Source organism: Myxine glutinosa, chromosome 1, assembly GCF_964187855.1.
Source record: "Myxine glutinosa chromosome 1, kmMyxGlut1.1, whole genome shotgun sequence".
Taxonomy (NCBI): domain Eukaryota; kingdom Metazoa; phylum Chordata; class Myxini; order Myxiniformes; family Myxinidae; genus Myxine; species Myxine glutinosa.
This window is the reverse complement of record NC_136261.1, coordinates 325,219,794-325,240,637: the sequence shown is the minus strand read 5'-3', so window position 1 is coordinate 325,240,637 and position 20,844 is coordinate 325,219,794. Positions and strand designations below refer to the sequence as shown.

Here is a 20,844-nt window from a genome sequence, read left to right as displayed (position 1 = left end):
ATATACTGTAGCGGTTACCGCTGGATGTACATAATCGCCTTGCACCGGCCAGAACACGGCCAGACGCGCCTCTCCCGGGCATGCCCGGACTCACTGTTCCCGGGCACGCCCGAACCTCCCGGGCACGCCCGGTCTCGTCTTTCCCGGGCATGCCCGCTCTCGCCTTTCCAGGGCTCGCCCAGAGCGTCCGGGCATGCCCGCTATCGCCTTTCCAGGGCTCACCCAGAGCGTCCGGGCATGCCCGCTATCGCCTTTCCAGGGCTCGCCCAGAGCGTCCGGGCATGCCCGCTATCGCCTTTCCAGGGCTCGCCCAGAGCGTCCGGGCATGCCCGCTATCGCCTTTCCAGTGCTCGCCCAGAGCGCCCGGGCACGCCCAGCCTCGACTTGCCAGGCCGCAGCCAAACACGCCCGGGCAGGTCCAGACTCGCCTTTCCAAGGCTCGCCCTTGATACCCGGGCATGCCCGGTATAGCTTTTGCCGGGCAAACTTCCCGACATAAATGTATATATATATTGTTGCCCGAAAAACGGGCTTGTCAGAATACCTGAGCTGTTTTGTTTCAATAAAGCAACTCGGACGAATTCCGTCTTTGGTCGCGTCAATTCTTTCGACTCGCGTTGGAGCGCAGTTCCTTCATTGGTGACCTACCGACATGGATACGGCAGTGACGCTTAAACTGCCTACCTTCTGGGAGGCTCACGCGGCTGTTTGGTTCGCCCAGGCGGACTCCCAGTTCGCCCTGCGAGGCATCACCGCGGACGACACCCGCTTCCACCATGTTGTGGCGGCGCTCGGTTCCGCCACCGCGGCCCGCGCCTTGAGCCTCCTCCAGCACCCGCCGGCTGCTGACAAATACGACGCGCTGAAGACGCTCCTCCTCGGCGCTTTCGCCCTCTCACCGGCAGCACGCGCACGGCGCCTGCTTGACCTGCCCGAGCTCGGCGACACGCGCCCGTCCGAGCGCATGGACTATATGCTCTCGTTGCTCGGCGAGCACTCTCCGGCATTCCTGTTCCGGGAGCTGTTCCTCCGTCAGCTGCCTAACCCGGTACGCCTCGCCCTGGCTGGCACGTTGATCACGGATTCCCGCGCCCTCGCCAGGGAAGCCGATAAGATCTCCTCGGCGGGCCAGCACATCGGCGCGGTTACCTGGAGCCCGCCGCCGTCCGAGGCGACGCCCACGACGCCCGAGCGCCCTGCGCGGTTGGAGGCCGAACTGCCGGTGCAACTGGCGGCCGCCACGCCGCACCGCCCGCTTCCGACACGACGGCCGGGGCCTCCACCTGACTGGGCGTGGTGTTATTACCACGCCAGGTTCGGACACAAGGCTCGGACGTGCCGGCCCCCGTGCACTTTCGGCAGGTCGGGAAACGGCCGGGCCGGCGTTCATTCCCAGCCATGAGCGCCGGCCACTCGGGCAACTTGCTGTTTATTCGGGACAAAGCGTCTGGACGGCGTTTCCTGTGCTACACCGGCGCCCAACTGAGCGTCATACCTGCCTCCGAGCAGGACAGGCTGGACGCAGTTTGCGGCCCCTCTTTGGTCGCTGCTAATGGCTCGGCCATACGCACTTTCGGCCCACGCGTCGTCACCCTCTGCTTCGGCAGCCAGCGCTTTCAATGGACTTTTGTTACCGCCAGCGTCCCCGTGGCTTTGCTGGGCGCCGACTTCCTCTGCGCGCACGGGCTGCTGGTCGACGTCAAACGACGTTGCCTTGTCCACGCCGAGACCTTCAGCTCCCTGGCGTGCACAATGAGCAGCTCCGCGCCGACCGAACTGGCGTGCGCCCTCCCGGCAACGAACGAGTTCGCTCGCCTGCTCGTGGAATTCCCGGCCCTCATGCGGCCGACGTTTTCGGCCGTCGCGGTGCGGCACGGGATCGAGCACCACATACCCACTACAGGCCCGCCGGTCTACGCCAGGGCCCGCCGCCTCGACCCAGCCAAGTTCGCCGTGGCAAAGGCCGAATTCGACGCGTTGGAGCACCTCGGCATCGTGCGGCGCTCCGATAGCGCGTGGGCCTCGCCACTGCACATCGTGCCAAAGCCGGGGGGTGGATGGCGCCCGTGTGGCGACTACCGCCGTCTCAATGACGCTACCACCCCCGACAAGTACCCGATCCCGCATATTCAGGACTTTTCCGCCCGTTTGGCGGGACGGGTCATCTTTTCGAAAATTGACCTGATACGGGGCTACCACCAGGTACCTGTCCGGGCGGCCGACGTCCCGAAGACGGCCGTCATCACGCCATTCGGCCTGTTCGAATTTTTGCGGATGCCGTTTGGCCTCAAGAACGCGGCCCAGGTGTTCCAGCGCTTGATGGACGGCGTGCTGCGCGACCTGCCGTTTCTTTTCGTCTATCTGGACGACATCCTCGTCGCCAGCACGTCCCGCGCCGAGCACCTCCTCCACCTCCGAACACTGTTCGGTCGCCTCAGCGAGCACGGCTTAATTGTCAACCCGGTCAAATGCCACTTCGGCGCGACGACCGTTGACTTTTTGGGCCACCGCATCACCAAGACCGGGGCCGTGCCGCTGCCGACCAAGATCGAGGCCATCACCACGTTCCCGCGTCCCCGTTCCATCAAGGCCCTCCAAGAGTTCCTCGGCATGGTGAATTTTTATCACCGATTCGTGCCCCGCGCTGCTCAGCTCATGCGGCCCCTTTACGAGGCCCTCCGGGGCAAGCCGGCCAAGCATGACATTGTTTGGTCCACGGCCATGGACGCGGCCTTCGCCAGTGCCAAACGGGCCCTCGCCGACGCAACGCTGCAACGCGCCCATCGCCCTCACTACGGACGCCTCCAACTACGCGGTGGGCGCCGTCCATGAGCAATGGGTGGACGGGGTTTGGCAGCCACTCGCTTTTTTCAGCCGGCAACTCCGGCCGAACGAGTTAAACTACAGCACGTTCGACCGCGAGCTGCTCGGGCTATTCCTGGCCGTTCGCCATTTCCGACACCTCCTGGAGGGCCGCCCGTTCACGGCTTTCGTCGACCATAAGCCGTTGGTCTACGCAATGGCTAAGGTCACGGAGCCGTGGTCGGCCCGCCAGCAGCGCCACCTCTCCGCCGTGTCGGAGTTCACCACGGACATCCAGCACGTCGCCGGCAAAGACAACGCCGTGGCCGACTGCCTTTCGCGGGCCAGCGCGAACGCGGTCCACCTCGGCGTGGACTTCACGCTCATGGCGGCCGACCAGACCACCGACGCCTTGGTGCAGGCACTCCGCGTGGCGGACACGGGCCTCCGCCTGGCCGACATCCCCTTCGTGGGCACCGTCCTGCTCTGCGACGTCTCCCAGGGCCAGCCTCGCCCCATCGTGCCCGTTTCCTGGCAGCGCCGCATCTTCGCCTCCATCCACGGCCTTTCTCACCCGGGCCGGAAAGCTTCTCAGAAGCTGGTGTCGGCGCGTTTCGTCTGGCACGGCCTTCGACGAAACATCCGCGACTGGGCCAACGCCTGCACGGCCTGCCAGCGAGCCAAGGTCCACCGCCACACCCAGGCCCCGCTGGCACCTTTCGCCGTGCCTGAACGGCGTTTCGACCACGTCCACGTGGACCTGGTGGGTCCCCTGCCCCCCTCGCGGGGGTTCACCCACCTGCTCACCATGGTGGACAGGACCACCAGGTGGCCGGAGGCCGTGCCCCTCACATCCACCACCACCGCCGACGTGGCGCAGGTGTTCATCGCCACCTGGGTCGCGCGCTTCGGCGCACCAGCGGACATCTCGTCCGACCGCGGCCCACAGTTCACGTCTGAGCTTTGGGGCGCGGTCGCCCGTTCGTTGGGGGTCACGCTGCACCGCACCACGGCCTACCACCCCCAAGCCAATGGGTTGTGCGAGCGGTTTCACCGCTCCATGAAGGCCGCACTCATGGCCGGCCTTCAGGACGACGGTTGGGCCGACCGGCTGCCGTGGGTCCTTTTGGGCCTTCGCACGGCCCCCAAGGAAGACCTCCAGGCGTGCGCCGCCGAGCTCGTCTACGGCCAGCCACTCCGCGTCCCGGGCGAATTCGTGCCTGACGCTACCAGTCCCTGGTCCGCCGCTCGCCAGCGCTCGGACCTCCAGGAGGCCGCCCGACGATTTGCCCCCGTGCCGACGTCCCGCCACGGTGGCCCCCAGTCCTACGTCCCCCCGGCGCTTCGCACAGCGGAGTACGTCTTTGTGCGTCATGACGCGCACCGGGGGCCACTCCGGCCGCCGTACGACGGGCCCTTCCGGGTCCTGCGACGGGGCGACAAGTCTTTCATCGTCGACTTCGGCGGCCGGCCGGACCGGATTTCTGTGGACCGCCTCAAACCGGCGCACATGGACGTCGACCGACCACCACGGCTGGCCCTTCCTCCGTGGCGAGGCCGCCCCCCGTCCACAGTTCCCCCCGCTCGACCACCCACCACCACGTCAGACCCCTCCCCACGACCCTCCAGGGGTCGCTTCGGCCGGGTCATCCGGACCCCCCTTAAATTGACCCTGCCGGTGCAGGTCGATTCTGGAGGGGCGTGTGTAGCGGTTACCGCTGGATGTACATAATCGCCTTGCACCGGCCAGAACACGGCCAGACGCGCCTCTCCCGGGCATGCCCGGACTCACTGTTCCCGGGCACGCCCGAACCTCCCGGGCACGCCCGGTCTCGTCTTTCCCGGGCATGCCCGCTCTCGCCTTTCCAGGGCTCGCCCAGAGCGTCCGGGCATGCCCGCTATCGCCTTTCCAGGGCTCGCCCAGAGCGTCCGGGCATGCCCGCTATCGCCTTTCCAGGGCTCGCCCAGAGCGTCCGGGCATGCCCGCTATCGCCTTTCCAGGGCTCGCCCAGAGCGTCCGGGCATGCCCGCTATCGCCTTTCCAGTGCTCGCCCAGAGCGCCCGGGCACGCCCAACCTCGACTTGCCAGGCCGCAGCCAAACACGCCCGGGCAGGTCCAGACTCGCCTTTCCAAGGCTCGCCCTTGATACCCGGGCATGCCCGGTGTAGCTTTTGCCGGGCAAACTTCCCGACATAAATGTGTATATATATTGTTGCCCGAAAAACGGGCTTGTCAGAATACCTGAGCTGTTTTGTTTCAATAAAGCACCTCGGACGAATTCCGTCTTTGGTCGCGTCCAATTCTTTCGACTCGCGTTGGAGCGCAGTTCCTTCAATACTGTATATATATATATATACTGTATATATATATATATATATATATATATATATATATATATATAATCAACGAACATAACAGCGTGACGAGCGCTGTCCCGATCTCCTGTGGACCGAAGTCCGAGACCAAAGCGTCACCTCCGACCCAAAGGGTCTTCTGGAGGCCTAAGCCCGGCCACTCTGTCAACAGACAGAGATTTATTCATTGGTCCCCATTGGCTAAACATCAAGCAGAGCCGCCAATCCAGATTTCGGGCTTATTGACCTGTTTTGGGGCCCCAGTCAAGGCCTGCCTTTTTTGCTTGTGAAAAAAGGTAAAAAGTCAAACCTTTGAACAGCCTTGGACGTGCACCTTGACCCCATGGCCAAGGCACAACGTCAACAAGGCTGTCCCAATAACATTACACATGCGCCTCAACCCCAAGGGGGAAGCACATGGTCATTCAAACGCATGCATCATGCCCCCGAAGGGCCACAATGCATGGTCATACAATTGGGACCACTCCTCTTAATAGGAGTAAGACCCCTTAATCCACCAGCAGGGCATTACTCCTGCCGGGTCCGATTTGCATGCAGGTCTACCGCCGTTTTGGGGCCACAGCTAAGGCCTGCCTTTTTTGCTTGTGAAAAAAGGTGAAAAGTCAAACATTTGAACAGCCTCAGACGTGCACCTTGACCCCATGGTCAAGGCACAACGTCAACAAAGCTGTCCCAATAACAATATACATGCGCCTCAACCCCAAGGGGGAAGCGCATGGTCATTCAAATGCATGCATCATGCCCCTGAGGGGCCACAATGCATGGTCATTCAATTGGGACCACTCCTCTCAATAGGAGTAAGACCCCTTAATCCACTGACAGGGCATTACTCCTGTCAGGTACGATTTGCGCTGTTTTGGGGCCACAGCTAAGGCCTGCCTTTTTTGCTTGTGAAAAAAGGTAAAAAGTCAAACATTTGAACAGCCTCGGCATGCACCTTGACCCCATGGTCAAGGCACAACGTCAACAAGGCTGTCCAAATAACAATACACATGCGCCTCAACCCCAAGAGGGAAGCGCATGGTCATTCAAACGCATGCATCATGCCCCCGAGGGGCCACAATGCATGGTCATTCAATTGGGACCACTCCTCTCAAAAGGAGTAAGACCCCTTAATCCACTGACAGGGCATTACTCCTGTCAGGTACGATTTGCGCCTGTTTTAGGGCCCCAGTCAAGGCCTGCCTTTTTTGCATGTGAAAAAAGGTAAAAAGTCCAACATTTGAACAGCCTCGGACGTGCACCTTGACCCCATGGTCAAGGCACGTCAACAAGGCTGTCCCAATAACAATACACATGCGCCTCAACCCCAAGGGGGAAGCGCATGGTCATTCAAACGCAAGCATCATGCCCCCGAGGGGCCACAATGCATGGTCATTCAATTGGGACCACTCCTCTCAATAGGAGTAAGACCCCTTGATCCTCCGACAGGGCATTACTCCTGTCAGGTACGATTTGCGCTGTTTTGGGGCCACAGCTAAGGCCTGCCTTTTTTGCTTGTGAAAAAAGGTAAAAAGTCAAACATTTGAACAGCCTCGGACGTGCACCTTGACCCCAGGGTCAAGGCACAACGTCAACCAGGCTGTCCCAATAACAATACACATGCGCCTCAACCCCAAGGGGGAAGCGCATGGTCATTCAAACACATGCATCATGCCCCCGAGGGGCCACAATGCATGGTCATTCAATTGGGACCACTCCTCTCAATAGGAGTAAGACCCCTTAATCCACTGACAGGGCATTACTCCTGTCAGGTACGATTTGCGCTGTTTTGGGGCCACAGCTAAGGCCTGCCTTTTTTGCTTGTGAAAAAAGGTAAAAAGTCAAACATTTGAACAGCCTCGGACGTGCACCTTGACCCCATGGTCAAGGCACAACGTCAACAAGGCTGTCCCAATAACAATACACATGCACCTCAACCCCAAAGGGGAAGCGCATGGTCATTCAAACACATGCATCATGCCCCCGAGGGGCCACAATGCATGGTCATTCAATTGGGACCACTCCTCTCAATAGGAGTAAGACCCCTTAATCCACTGACAGGGCATTACTCCTGTCAGGTACGATTTGCGCATTTAGGGCCCGCGCGAAAGCCTGCCTTTTTTGCAGTGAAAAAAGGTAAAAACTCAAACATTTGAACAGCCTTGGACGTGCACCTTGACCCCATGGTCAAGGCACATCGTCAACAAGGCTGTCCCCAAAACAATACACATGCGCCTCAACCCCGAGGGGGAAGCGCATGGTCATTCAAACGCATGCACCATGCCCCCCAAAGGGCCACAATGCATGGTCATACAGGTGGGACCACTCCTCTTAATAGGAGTGAGACCCCTTAATCCACCGGCAGGGAATTACTCCTGCCAGGTCAGATTTGCATGCAGTTTTATGCTTCCGTTTTAGGGCCCCGGACAGGGCCTGCCTTTTTTACAAGAAAAAAGGTAAAAAGTCAAACATTTGAACAGCCTTGGACGTGCACCTTGACCCCATGGTCAAGGCACATCGTCAACAAGGCTGTCCCCATAACAATACACATGCGCCTCAACCCCAAAGGGGAAGCGCATGGTCATTCAAACGCATGCATCATGCCCCCCAAAGGGCCACAATGCATGGTCATACAATTGGGACCACTCCTCTTAATAGGAGTGAGACCCCTTAATCCACCGGCAGGGCATTACTCCTGCCAGGTCCGATTTGCATGCAGGTATTTAAACGTTTAGGGCCCGCTCAAAAAGGCCTGCCTTTTTTACACTGAAAAAAGGTAAAAAGTCAAACATTCGAACAGCCTTGGACGTGCACCTTGACCCCATGGTCAAGGCACATCGTCAACAAGGCTGTCCCCATAACAATACACATGCGCCTCAACCCCGAGGGGGAAGCGCATGGTCATTCAAACGCATGCATCATGCCCCCCGAAGGGCCACAATACATGGTCATACAATTGGGACCACTCCTCTTAATAGGAGTGAGACCCCGTAATCCACCGGCAGGGCATTACTCCTGCCAGGTCCGATTTGCATGCAGTTCTAGCGTTTAGGGCCCGCCCGGAAGGCCTGCCTTTTTTACATGAAAAAAGGTAAAAAGTCAAACATTTGAACAGCCTTGGACGTGCACCTTGACCCCATGGTCAAGGCACATCGTCAACAAGGCTGTCCCCATTACAATACACATGCGCCTCAACCCCGAGGGGGAAACGCATGGTCATTCAAAACGCATGCATCATGCCCCCAGAGGGCCACAATGCATGGTCATACTGGTGGGACCACTCCTCTTAATAGGAGTGAGACCCCTTAATCCACTGGCAGGGAATTACTCCTGCCAGGTCCGATTTCCATGCAGTACTTGTTCACGTGTTTAGGGCCCACACGAAAGGCCTGCCTTTTTTACGATGAAAAAAGGTAAAAAGTCAAACATTTGAACAGCCTTGGACGTGCACCTTGACCCCATGGTCAAGGCACATCGTCAACAAGGCTGTCCCCATAACAATACACATGCGCCTCAACCCCGAGGGGGAAACGCATGGTCATTCAAACGCATGCATCATGCCCCCCAAAGGGCCACAATGCATGGTCATACAGTTGGGACCACTCCTCTTAATAGGAGTGAGACCCCTTAATCCACCGGCAGGGCATTACTCCTGCCAGGTCCGATTTGCATGCAGTTTTTCGCGCCTGTATTGGGGGCCACAGGGAAGCCCTGCCTTTTTTACAAGAAAAAAGGTAAAAAGTCAAACATTTGAACAGCCTTGGACGTGCACCTTGACCCCATGGTCAAGGCACATCGTCAACAAGGCTGTCCCCATAACAATACACATGCGCCTCAACCCCGAGGGGGAAACGCATGGTCATTCAAACGCATGCATCATGCCCCCCAAAGGGCCACAATGCATGGTCATACAGTTGGGACCACTCCTCTTAATAGGAGTGAGACCCCTTAATCCACCGGCAGGGAATTACTCCTGCCAGGTCCGATTTGCATGCAGTTTTATTTAACAGAAGGCCTGCCTTTTTTGCAGTGAAAAAAGGTAAAAACTCAAACATTTGAACAGCCTTGGACGTGCACCTTGACCCCATGGTCAAGGCACATCGTCAACAAGGCTGTCCCCAAAACAATACACATGCGCCTCAACCCCGAGGGAGGGGGAAGCACATGGTCATTCAAACGCATGCATCATGCCCCCGAAGGGCCACAATGCATGGTCATACAGTTGGGACCACTCCTCTTAATAGGAGTGAGACCCCATAATCCACCGGCAGGGAATTACTCCTGCCAGGTCCGATTTGCATGCAGTTTTATTTACCGCCCAGGGCGGCACACTGCGAAAAATCTAACCAATGAGGACCAAAATCGTCTATTAAGATGATCAAGGCACCTCCTAGCTTTAATGGTGAACACCAGCCACGAATTACGTCTCACACAGTAAATACCGCATAACCCGCAAGGAACCAACAGCCTGTCTGCCACACAGACCATCGTTCCCACCAGTGCAAACCAAAACCAGGGGGGTGCGGTGCGATCGGCGGGGATAATAATCAACGAACATAACAGCGTGACGAGCGCTGTCCCGATCTCCTGTGGACCGAAGTCCTAGACCAAAGCGTCACCTCCGACCCAAAGGGTCTTCTGGAGGCCTCAGCCCGGCCACTCTGTCAACAGACAGAGATTTATTCATTGGTCCCCATTGGCTAAACATCAAGCAGAGCCGCCAATCCAGATTTAGGGCTTATTGACCCTCGTCAGGACGGCATACTGCAATGGTCCTCATTGGCATACTGCAATGCATACTGCAATGGACCGATTTTGGTCCTCATTGGTTGGATTTTTTGCAGTGATGTCACCCCTCAGCCAATGATGTCGCCCCTCAGCCAATGATGTCGCGCCTCAGCCAATGATGCCACCCCACATCCAATGATGCCGCCCCGCATCCAATGATGCCGCCCCTCAGCCAATGATGTCGCCCCTCAGCCAATGATGCCATCCCTCAGCCAATGATGTCGCCCCTCAGCCAATGATGTCACCCCTCAGTCAATGATGCCGCCCCTCAGCCAATGATGTCGCCCTCAGCCAATGATGTCGCCCCTCAGCCAATGATGTCGCCCCTCAGCTAAAGATGTCGCCCCTCAGCCAATGATGCCACCCCTCAGCCAATGATGTCGCCCCTCAGCCAATGATGTCGCCCCTCAGCCAATGATGTCACCCCTCAGCCAATGATGTCGCCCCTCAGCCAATGATGCCACCCCTCAGCCAATGATGTCGCCCCTCAGCCAATGATGCCACCCCTCAGCCAATGATGTCGCTCCTCAGCCAATGATGCCACCCCTCAGCTAATGATGTCGCCCCTCAGCCAATGATGCCACCCCTCAGCCAATGATGTCGCCCCTCAGCCAATGATGTCGGCCCTCAGCCAATGATGTCGCCCCTCAGCCAATGATGTCGCCCCTCAGCCAATGATGCCGCCCCTCAGCCAATGATGTCGCCCCTCAGCCAATGATGTCGCCCCTCAGCCAATGATGCTACCCCTCAGCCAATGATGTCGCCCCTCAGCCAATGATGTCACCCATCAGCCAATGATGTCGCCCCTCAGCCAATGATGTCGCCCCTCAGCCAATGATGTCGCCCCTCAGCCAATGATGCCGCCCCTCAGCCAATGATGTTGCCCCTCAGCCAATGATGTCACCCCTCAGCCAATGATGCTACACCTCAGCCAATGATGCTACCCCTCAGCCAATGATGCTACCCCTCAGCCAATGATGCTACCCCTCAGCCAATGATGCTACCCCTCAGCCAATGATGCTACCCCTCAGCCAATGATGCTACCCCTCAGCCAATGATGCTACCCCTCAGCCAATGATGCTACCCCTCAGCCAATGATGCTACGCCTCAGCCAATGATGCTACCCCTCAGCCAATGATGATGATGATGCTACCCCTAGACGACCCATGACCCGTTGGGTCAATGTCAGTTTGTATAGATATGAGAATAGAACTAAAGCGAACGCTGGACATCATCAGGGAGATTATTTGGGCCAGCAAGCCATAAGGCTCACCTCTCCAGCGTTCTAAATCACTTACCTGTGACACGTGATTTCGGCCCTTATCTCCGATCACGTTGATGGAAATCACCACAGCATATCGTCAAGATCCCTCCAAAAGGCTCGTCTTTGTCACATACATCACGCAACGTGCGATCCACAGCCTCGAAACTCTCTCTCCTGATCATAGGACACTCATCCCACACGATGAGTTTTGTACTTCGAAAGAGGTCTGCGATAGTGGAATTTTTATCGATGTTGCATACGCCATCTTCCCTCGGTGTCAGAGGGATTTGGAACCTTGAGTGCGCTGTTCTTCCACCAGGCATGAGGGTAGCAGCTATGTCAGATGAGGCCACCGCAAGGGCAACTTCTCCACTCGCTCTCACTTTAGAGAGAATCAGGTTAATAAGAAACGTCTTCCCTGTGCCTCCAGGCGCGTCAATGAAAATCATTGATGACTGATTCGTGCGGATGTTGCTATTCGCGTCCATAGACGTGAGGTGTGATTCGTTGTCCGCGTCCGTAGCACCGTCGGAGGGTTGATACGACATTCTTCCTGCAAATAGTATTGTGTTTGTGCTATCATTTTGCCGATCATCAAATGACAAATAAATTACATTGTGAAAATTAAAGATTTCAAATAAACCTATTTAAAGTGTATGCGCATATAAATAATTTTAAAAATCGAAGAAATATCTCTCGGTAATTTCCTGAAACATATTTTACTTCCGGGGAATAATGTTGAATGAAATAACGAAGATATATACTGTATGCCTGTTATTTTAGGCGGTGTATTTTCGTATATCAACGTGGCGCGATTTTTAAAATATATCTCTGCAATTTCCCGTGTGTGCGTGAATGTTCTCAATTATTTCTTTTACCGAGTCTAAAACCATCGATAAAAATGAAATCAGATGGCGACTTAGATTGAAGATAAAGGCGTGAGACAGACTCAATGGCCTTGAAGATACAAGCCTTTCAGAATTCATTTCGTTCTATAAACGGAAACTTTCATCGGATTTTCTTCCCGTTTTTTTTCAACTGAGTCTAAAACTATGTTAGCGACTGTGAAAAATGAAATGATATATCGAATTTGATTTGAAATAAAACTGAGAGAGAGAGCAAGACACCACGGGCCTACAAAACAGGCCTCAAAGCTATGCGAGTTAATAAAATGGTGGATATTACTACTCTCTCAAAGGGGTAAGCCACGCCCCCGGACCGATCGAATGTTACACACAAACACGCAAGATTTCAATTTTATAATTATATAATATATAATATATAATATATATATATATATATATATATATATATATATATATATATATATATATATATATATATATAATATATATATATATATATATATATATATATATGTATATATTGTTACAGACGTGGCTTGGATGTTATTTACCGAGCGGTTTTATGGTATGACCACGTCTGCACAAGTTACCCGATTGTGCCCGAACGTTGACTAGTCGCGCGATGCTGGCTCAATAAGAAAAAGAAGACACCCGGCTGGATTACAATAACACAATACGACACCAATGTTTCAATTCTCAAGACCTCCGGAGGAGATTATATTCGTACGGAAAGGTTAGATTACAAGGACGAGAGGTACATCATAGGAAGACAGGCACTTAGACACAATCTTATATTATTCCCAACAGACGACAGATAAACGGGACAAAGCTGACTCACACGGGGGTTGATGGCAGGAAAGCGGTTGTCGATGGCTCCAGGTGCACCTGTGCTCAAAGGTTAGAATCGACCCGGTCCGGTCCAGAGATGCGGGAGGTTTCACAGCGCTCGGAGGGGACGTTCTTTCACAGGCGGGCCTTTCTCTCTCAGCGCTCGCAGGTCCTTCTTTCTCCAGCTCGGGGCGCATCTCTCGTCACATCCGGCGCGTGGCCGCGTATATCCGGCGGGGAGTGACACGCCCTCGGCTCGTTAGCTCCGCCTCGTGGAATCGGCACGTTGCTTCTCATTGGGTGCGTGCGGGGGGTTTACCAGGCTCCGCCCTTGACGAGGAGCTGACAAGGAGCCCCTTCGTGGTAACCCCGTGGAGCGCATGGTCTGGAGCTAATCGAGCCGGTGTGAGGACGCATCCTCCCCCGCTCCGCCGCCATCTCCTCTGTTGTTGTTGTAATTGTTGGGGAAGAAGATGGAAGGAGGTATGGGAAAGGTCCTAAACTCACTACTGATGCCATATAATCACATTCTGGTGCAACGAAGAGTCATAATTAATGGAGACGAGGCCTTAACTGACATAGAATAAGAATAACTAGGAAGATGTCCGAAAGTTGTCTACGTGTGGTGCGGTGGACCTGGGCACGACATTTAATGGGGGAATAAGGGGAAGGTCGGCTCTACTGATTGTTATTTACATGCAATGGGACTAGGGAATGGGGGATTGGGGAAAGTTGGGGAGTATTGGAGAAAATAGGGGAATATTTACAAGCGGATATGGAGGCCAAATTCCATATTCGCAACATTGCACCCTTCTCTACCCTCGGGGCGTCCCGACCCGATAAATTTTTACCTACTTTAGTGTGGCACGCAATGTAGTTCCCTCTACTATTAACTCTACCCTGAGTGCGACAGTTTTACAGATATTCACAAATGAGTAAATATGTCCCCCTGCGACGTTGCACCCTTCTCCTCACAGAAACACACCCACAGGATAACCGAATCCGGAAAGAATTCTCAAACTACACATACAGCCGGTAGGGAGCATTATTTACAAGACTACGCTGCTATTTACACTACGATCCAGGACCTGTTTTTGGAGGAACACATGCAGATGTTATGCATAGAGAGAGTGCGCTTGCCAACATCGATACACCAACCCACGAGTGCTCTGTGGCCGACGGCCTTTAATAACGTGCAGAGCATCCTTCCCGAGCATCAACAGCACCACCCCACCACCAATCGGTGCAGTCACCATTGTTCATTGGAATAAAAATAAATTTGACAACCCCTAACCCTGCAGGTGTCTCTTGCTCTTCGTGTGGCCTTCAGTGGTGTTAATTAACAGTGGTTCACCTTTATGGCATAGGTGCCACGTTGACCCATAGGTCCATCCCCGGGTGGTGCTTGGCCGCAAACGAACTGCGGTCCATTGTGGGTGGCCACAAACATTGCGGTCCATATGGTGTATCGATCCCGGCAGCAAACAGCGAAAGTGCAGGCCCACAACTGCGCAGCCAGCACCTCTCTCTCCTCTCTCTCTACCCCAAAGCCAGATCCTCGGAGGTGGGAGACAAAAGAAGAAACAAGTGAGTAAGGTGGTAAGGGCGCAAAAGTGCACGCAATGTAAGGTGATGCACACTGGGGGCACATGGGAACCAGGTGAGACAGGTACGTTCCTATCGTACGCCCCCCCCCCCCACCAGGTAACCTACATGGCCCCTCCCTTACCCCTTACTGTATCCACAAAACACAACACTACCCATAAACATCTACTTTACAAATCAACAAACATCCCTACTGTCTTCCCCGTTCCTCCCATATACCAAATTCGTCTTCTCTCCCTCCTAACCAATCAAATTTGCCATTTTCAACTCTCATCAAAATTTGCCATCTCCAACTCAACATCATAATTTGCCATTACCAATTCATCATCAGTCCCTCCTAGGGAGGGAGAGATGGAATCACCCCAATGTCTCATCCACGTCGTGATGCGTCTCACAAATCCACACAGCGATTCATCTCCTGCAACAAAACAAAGAAAACACAGGTGTGGAGTCATCATCATCACCACAGGTAAGTGGCTGCGTATGGTGCGACAGGTTCATCAATCCTAACTATTTCCTAAATGACTTTAACAACTTTACACTACCCGGGGTCTTTCTCCGGCCAAACCATTGGCCCTCTTACACTATGGGTTCTAAAAACCAATTCCCATTGGCCAAACTGTGGTGCTCTTCAATTTGGGGTCTCACTCCCCCGATTCATCTCCCGGTGCCCTCGCACAATTTCTGGGCTGTGGCGTGTACCTCTCCCAGTGGGTCTACCCACCTGCACACCTCCACCACTGCAGTTGCCTCCGAGCTTACCTGCTCCTCACCCTAACCTAACTACCTGGGGAAGGCCCTCTGGCGCTCTCCCCACTCCGTGCCCTCTCTGGCACTGGGCTGCCCGATCCACACCCGGGATCCTCAGGCACCCACTCACAACTACCGGCTCCCAGAGCCCACCTGCGGCCTCACCTGGCCGACATCCTCACAGTGGTGGAGTGCCCAACCAACTACACGCACTAACAGGCTACACGCCCAGCCATTTCCACAACACTAATGCACCCATCCACAATACCATTCTGCAACCGCACCACAAATGCCAATTTTCCAACCACAATTTACCTGCACCCTCTACCTAACACTTACACTACCCGCCCCGGGTACTCGTGAAAGGGGTCCACTCTTCCCCCATCCACACCTTCGCACCATGCACACCACTCCGTACCACTCACTCCAACTCTCTCCACACACCTGTACCTGCACACCTGTGCTCTCACACCTGGTGCCACCTGCACCCTTCTCTCCCCAAGCGCATTCGCGCTGATCCACACACTCACTACTCATACACTGCTCCACACACCTGTCCAGTTGCACACCTGTGCAATCACACCTGTTCAATTCTCACAAACACGGCATCATCTCAGCTAACTACTCCCTTCTGAAACTTGCGCTTCCCAGTCGTCCCTTTAAACTATTGCGCTCCCTCGTCATTATCATCCACACTAATCTACCTGCGTCCCCACTACAGGTATCAGTCACTAACTAATCTTAACGTTACCTACTGTCATCTTCGCTAGATCCCTATCAATATAACCTAACCCACCCGGGCTAGTTTTCACTGCCATCAACCCCATAAGCTATAGCGCATTTGCCCCCACATGGGAAGGATGGTGGATTTGCCATCCCACCACATCGGGGGTCTCTCACTACCAATTTTGCACATCAAATTTCAATAAATCAAAAATTTGCCAATCACTGCCCATCATCTGCCCATCATCTGCCAATCACTACTGCCAATCCCTTGCCAATCATCAAATTTTGTTTTTCTCCAATTTTGGGTCCAAAACACTAACCTCATCACCCAGTCTACTCACTAATACCTCTCGGTGCGCCAATCCCTGTCCAAAGCCCGGCTTCGTAAAGCCAAGCAATGGATGCTGGTTGTTTTGTGCCAGCGGCTGGATACGTCCGGCACTCGGTGCAGGGACGGGGGCTTACCCGTGCCGAGATCCCACACACCACCTCGGCGTGGAGCCATCCAATGCCCCGATCTAGACCTGCCGGCACGTCTCACCAAAAAGTGGTCGCCATGACGACCCTTTCTATTGGGCTGCCAGCTCCGCCTAGTGGAGCCTGGACGCGGCCGTTCAAAGCGAGGCCCGGCACGCACCGAGGGCCCGCTTCGGCTAAAAGTCGCTCTAACCTCTAACCCGTGTAACGTCGATGCTTCACCTGGACGCTTACACCCCGCAGCCCGTTCCTTGCTCACACATCCCGCCGTGCCCATGCTCCTCGTACCTTTCCTTACACACCCAGGTACACCCATTCCACTCACAGCCTTGGTCACACACCTGACCACCGAACACTTTGGCACACATTCGTTGCTCGCACACCTCACCAATACACCGCTTCGCACCCCCTCCTCGGTCACCTCCTCTGTGACAATCACAGGTGTGCCCTCATTCGCACACCCAACCACGTGCCTCACCACCAATTCCAGCGTGCATTCCCACTCACGCTCTACCATTCCAGGTGTGCATCCTTCCATCCCAGGTGTACATCCTCGCTCACCTGTCACAACTAACTCACGCTCCATGTCACTCTCACTACTTTCACCTCCATTCCTGACAGCGCACTCACCCTTACTCTTGACAGCGCACTCTTTCCCCATGCACCTGCCCGTCACACTCCTTTCTCGCGCACACTCTCCCGTTACACCCTCTGTAACACTCACCACAGGTGGACACTCTTCCTTACTTCTGACAGCGCACTCTTTCCTCATGCACCTGTCCGTCACACACCTTTCTCGCGCACACTCTTGCGCACACTCTCCCGTCACACCCTCTGTAACACTCACCACAGGTGGACACTCTTCCTTACTTCTGACAGCGCACTCTTTCCTCATGCACCTGTCCGTCACACACCTTTCTCGCGCACACTCCTGCGCACACTCTCCCGTCACACCCTCTGTAACACTCACCACACCGCGCTCCCATGTGCTCCCTCGCACACACGCTACGACCGACTCACTCTCGCCTGCACACTCACTCCTTGGTACACACTTTTTCCTCACACACCCCAGAGTCGGACTTTCTCGCACACCTCCTCTTTCGCACACCAGACCTGTCGCACACTTCACCAACGGCCTCTCACGAACACCCGGGTCTATCTCGACCCCCAAGCCTCTTAAATCACCTGGCGCATCATACGCACGACCATATTGGTCACCACTTACACCGGGTCCTCTTCCTCTTCGCTTCTCCTCCATCACCTGCGAATCCCTCATCCGGTTAATGAGCACATCATCACGATCCAAACACAGACTTTGGACCAATTCTTTTATCTCCTCTTTTATCTCTTTCTTATCCCCTCTCCGTCGCTTCTTAATTTCGCTCATCCCTTCTTCCACTTCTTCTAATTTGTGCTTCACCTCTTTTATTCCCCGGTACGTCTCCTCAAGCTCGTCCTCCAAGGCTACCTTGACCGTTTCCATGTGCGTCCTCACCTGCCGGTCCTTCGTCTCCATTACCTCTACCACCTCGTCCAACCTCGTTGTCAGTCCCTCACGTACCATCTGACATTCCCTCTTCGTCGCTATCAAGTCGTCTTTTAGTTCTCTCTGTGTCGCTTTTAAACCTCCTAATACCGCAGTGTTCCTTTGAACCTGCTCCACTAACTCCGTTTGTCCCACCGTCAGCTGCTCCACCTCCTGCGTCAGGTCCTCTATGCCCCCTTGTAACTTTACAGTCCCCTTTCTCACCTCCTTTTCCATGTGCTCCTCACAGTGCCTCACCTCCTCGCGCACTCCTCCGACCTCCTCACTCACTCCTCTTCTGATCTCCTCTCCCATCACTTGCATCTCCTGCCCAGATGCCACCCTCATCTGCTCCATTTCCTCCCTGTGAGCATCCAGTTTGGTTTCTACCCCCATTCTGACCCCCTCTATCTGCTGCCCCATTTGGTTAACTTCCCTTTCCGCTTGGTCCCTCATGTCCCTCAATTTGCCTTCCATGGTGTTTTCTAACCCCTCTAACCCTTTTTGCATCCCTTCCATTTGATTCTCTTGAGCGGCCATTCTGTTTTCTACCCCCGTTAACCCAGTTTTCACTCCCTCTATCTGATTCTCCTGGGCAGCCATTCTATTTTCTACCCCCTCTAACCCATTTCTCACCTCTTTTATCCCATTGTCTAACCCCTCAAAATTTTTGTCTAACTTCCCAATTTTCTTGTCTAACTCCTCAAAATTATTGTCTAACTTCCCAATTTTCTTGTCTAACTCCTCAAAATTATTGTCTAACTTCTCAATTTTCTTGTCTAACTCCTCAAAATTATTGTCTAACTTCCCAATTTTCTTGTCTAACTCCTCAAAATTATTGTCTAACTTCTCACCGGTACCCCTTGCTTCGTCCCTCATTACCCCCAATTGCTCACTCCGAGCCCTCGCTTCGTCCCTCATTACCCCCAATTGCTCACTCCGAGCCCTCGCTTCGTCCCTCATTACCCCCATTTGGTTTTCCAATCGCTCACTATTCTTTTCCATAAGGGCCGTCATTTGTATAAAAAAAAGTTCCAATCTTCCCAGCGGCGCTACTTCGGTCGCGGGCACGGTGACCAGCGAGGCGCCTTTTTGCGCGCCTGAAGCATCGTGCGCGAGAGCGCCATTTTGTGCACCTGCTACCCCCGCTGTTTCGCTCTCCTCATGTCCCTCATGTCCCTCAATTTGGTCCTGGACCGACCCTGCCTCACTCTCCCCTACCGGACCCCAGCCGTCTTGATCCGCCATAGCGCGACTTGCAAAATTCGAGTTTCGTAAAACAAATACAAATTTTGCTGTTATAATTTCGTCGAGCGCAGTAACCGCGGGACCCCGCTCCGGATCGATTTGGTCGAGCGCCGTACGCGCTCCGGCTCGATTTTCCCTCCCAAAATTTGGGCCTAACTAATTTAGTCCCGGGTCCGAATCTCACTCCTCGACACCAATTGTTACTCTAATAGTACAATTGGTGTTCCAAAATTTGGGCTAAATAAATTTAGTCCCAGGTTCGAATCCAACTCCTGACAACCAATTGTTACAGACGTGGCTTGGATGTTATTTACCGAGCGGTTTTATGGTATGACCACGTCTGCACAAGTTACCCGATTGTGCCCGAACGTTGACTAGTCGCGCGATGCTGGCTCAATAAGAAAAAGAAGACACCCGGCTGGATTACAATAACACAATACGACACCAATGTTTCAATTCTCAAGACCTCCGGAGGAGATTATATTCGTACGGAAAGGTTAGATTACAAGGACGAGAGGTACATCATAGGAAGACAGGCACTTAGACACAATCTTATATTATTCCCAACAGACGACAGATAAACGGGACAAAGCTGACTCACACGGGGGTTGATGGCAGGAAAGCGGTTGTCGATGGCTCCAGGTGCACCTGTGCTCAAAGGTTAGAATCGACCCGGTCCGGTCCAGAGATGCGGGAGGTTTCACAGCGCTCGGAGGGGACGTTCTTTCACAGGCGGGCCTTTCTCTCTCAGCGCTCGCAGGTCCTTCTTTCTCCAGCTCGGGGCGCATCTCTCGTCACATCCGGCGCGTGGCCGCGTATATCCGGCGGGGAGTGACACGCCCTCGGCTCGTTAGCTCCGCCTCGTGGAATCGGCACGTTGCTTCTCATTGGGTGCGTGCGGGGGGTTTACCAGGCTCCGCCCTTGACGAGGAGCTGACAAGGAGCCCCTTCGTGGTAACCCCGTGGAGCGCATGGTCTGGAGCTAATCGAGCCGGTGTGAGGACGCATCCTCCCCCGCTCCGCCGCCATCTCCTCTGTTGTTGTTGTAATTGTTGGGGAAGAAGATGGAAGGAGGTATGGGAAAGGTCCTAAACTCACTACTGATGCCATATAATCACATTCTGGTGCAACGAAGAGTCATAATTAATGGAGACGAGGCCTTAACTGACATAGAATAAGAATAACTAGGAAGATGTCCGAAAGTTGTCTACGTGTGGTGCGGTGGACCTGGGCACGACATTTAATGGGGGAATAAGGGGAAGGTCGGCTCTACTGATTGTTATTTACATGCAATGGGACTAGGGAATGGGGGATTGGGGAAAGTTGGGGAGTATTGGAGAAAATAGGGGAATATTTACAAGCGGATATGGAGGCCAAATTCCATATTCGCAACAATATGTATATATATATATATATATATATATATATGTATATATGTATATATATGTATGTATATATATATATATATATATATATATATATATATACTGTATATATATATACATATATATATATATATATATATATATATAGAATATAGTATATATATAGAATATAGATATATATATACATATTGTTACAGTTGCGGTTTAGATGTTACTTTGGGC

The 20,844-nt window shown here is 53.9% G+C and overlaps 1 long non-coding RNA gene across 1 annotated transcript in view; it reads left to right on the top strand.

Annotated features, from left to right (window-relative positions):
• Positions 1-20,844, top strand: part of LOC137419501 (uncharacterized) — a 144,474-nt gene that overhangs the window by 104,254 nt on the left and 19,376 nt on the right. The window lies entirely within an intron of this gene.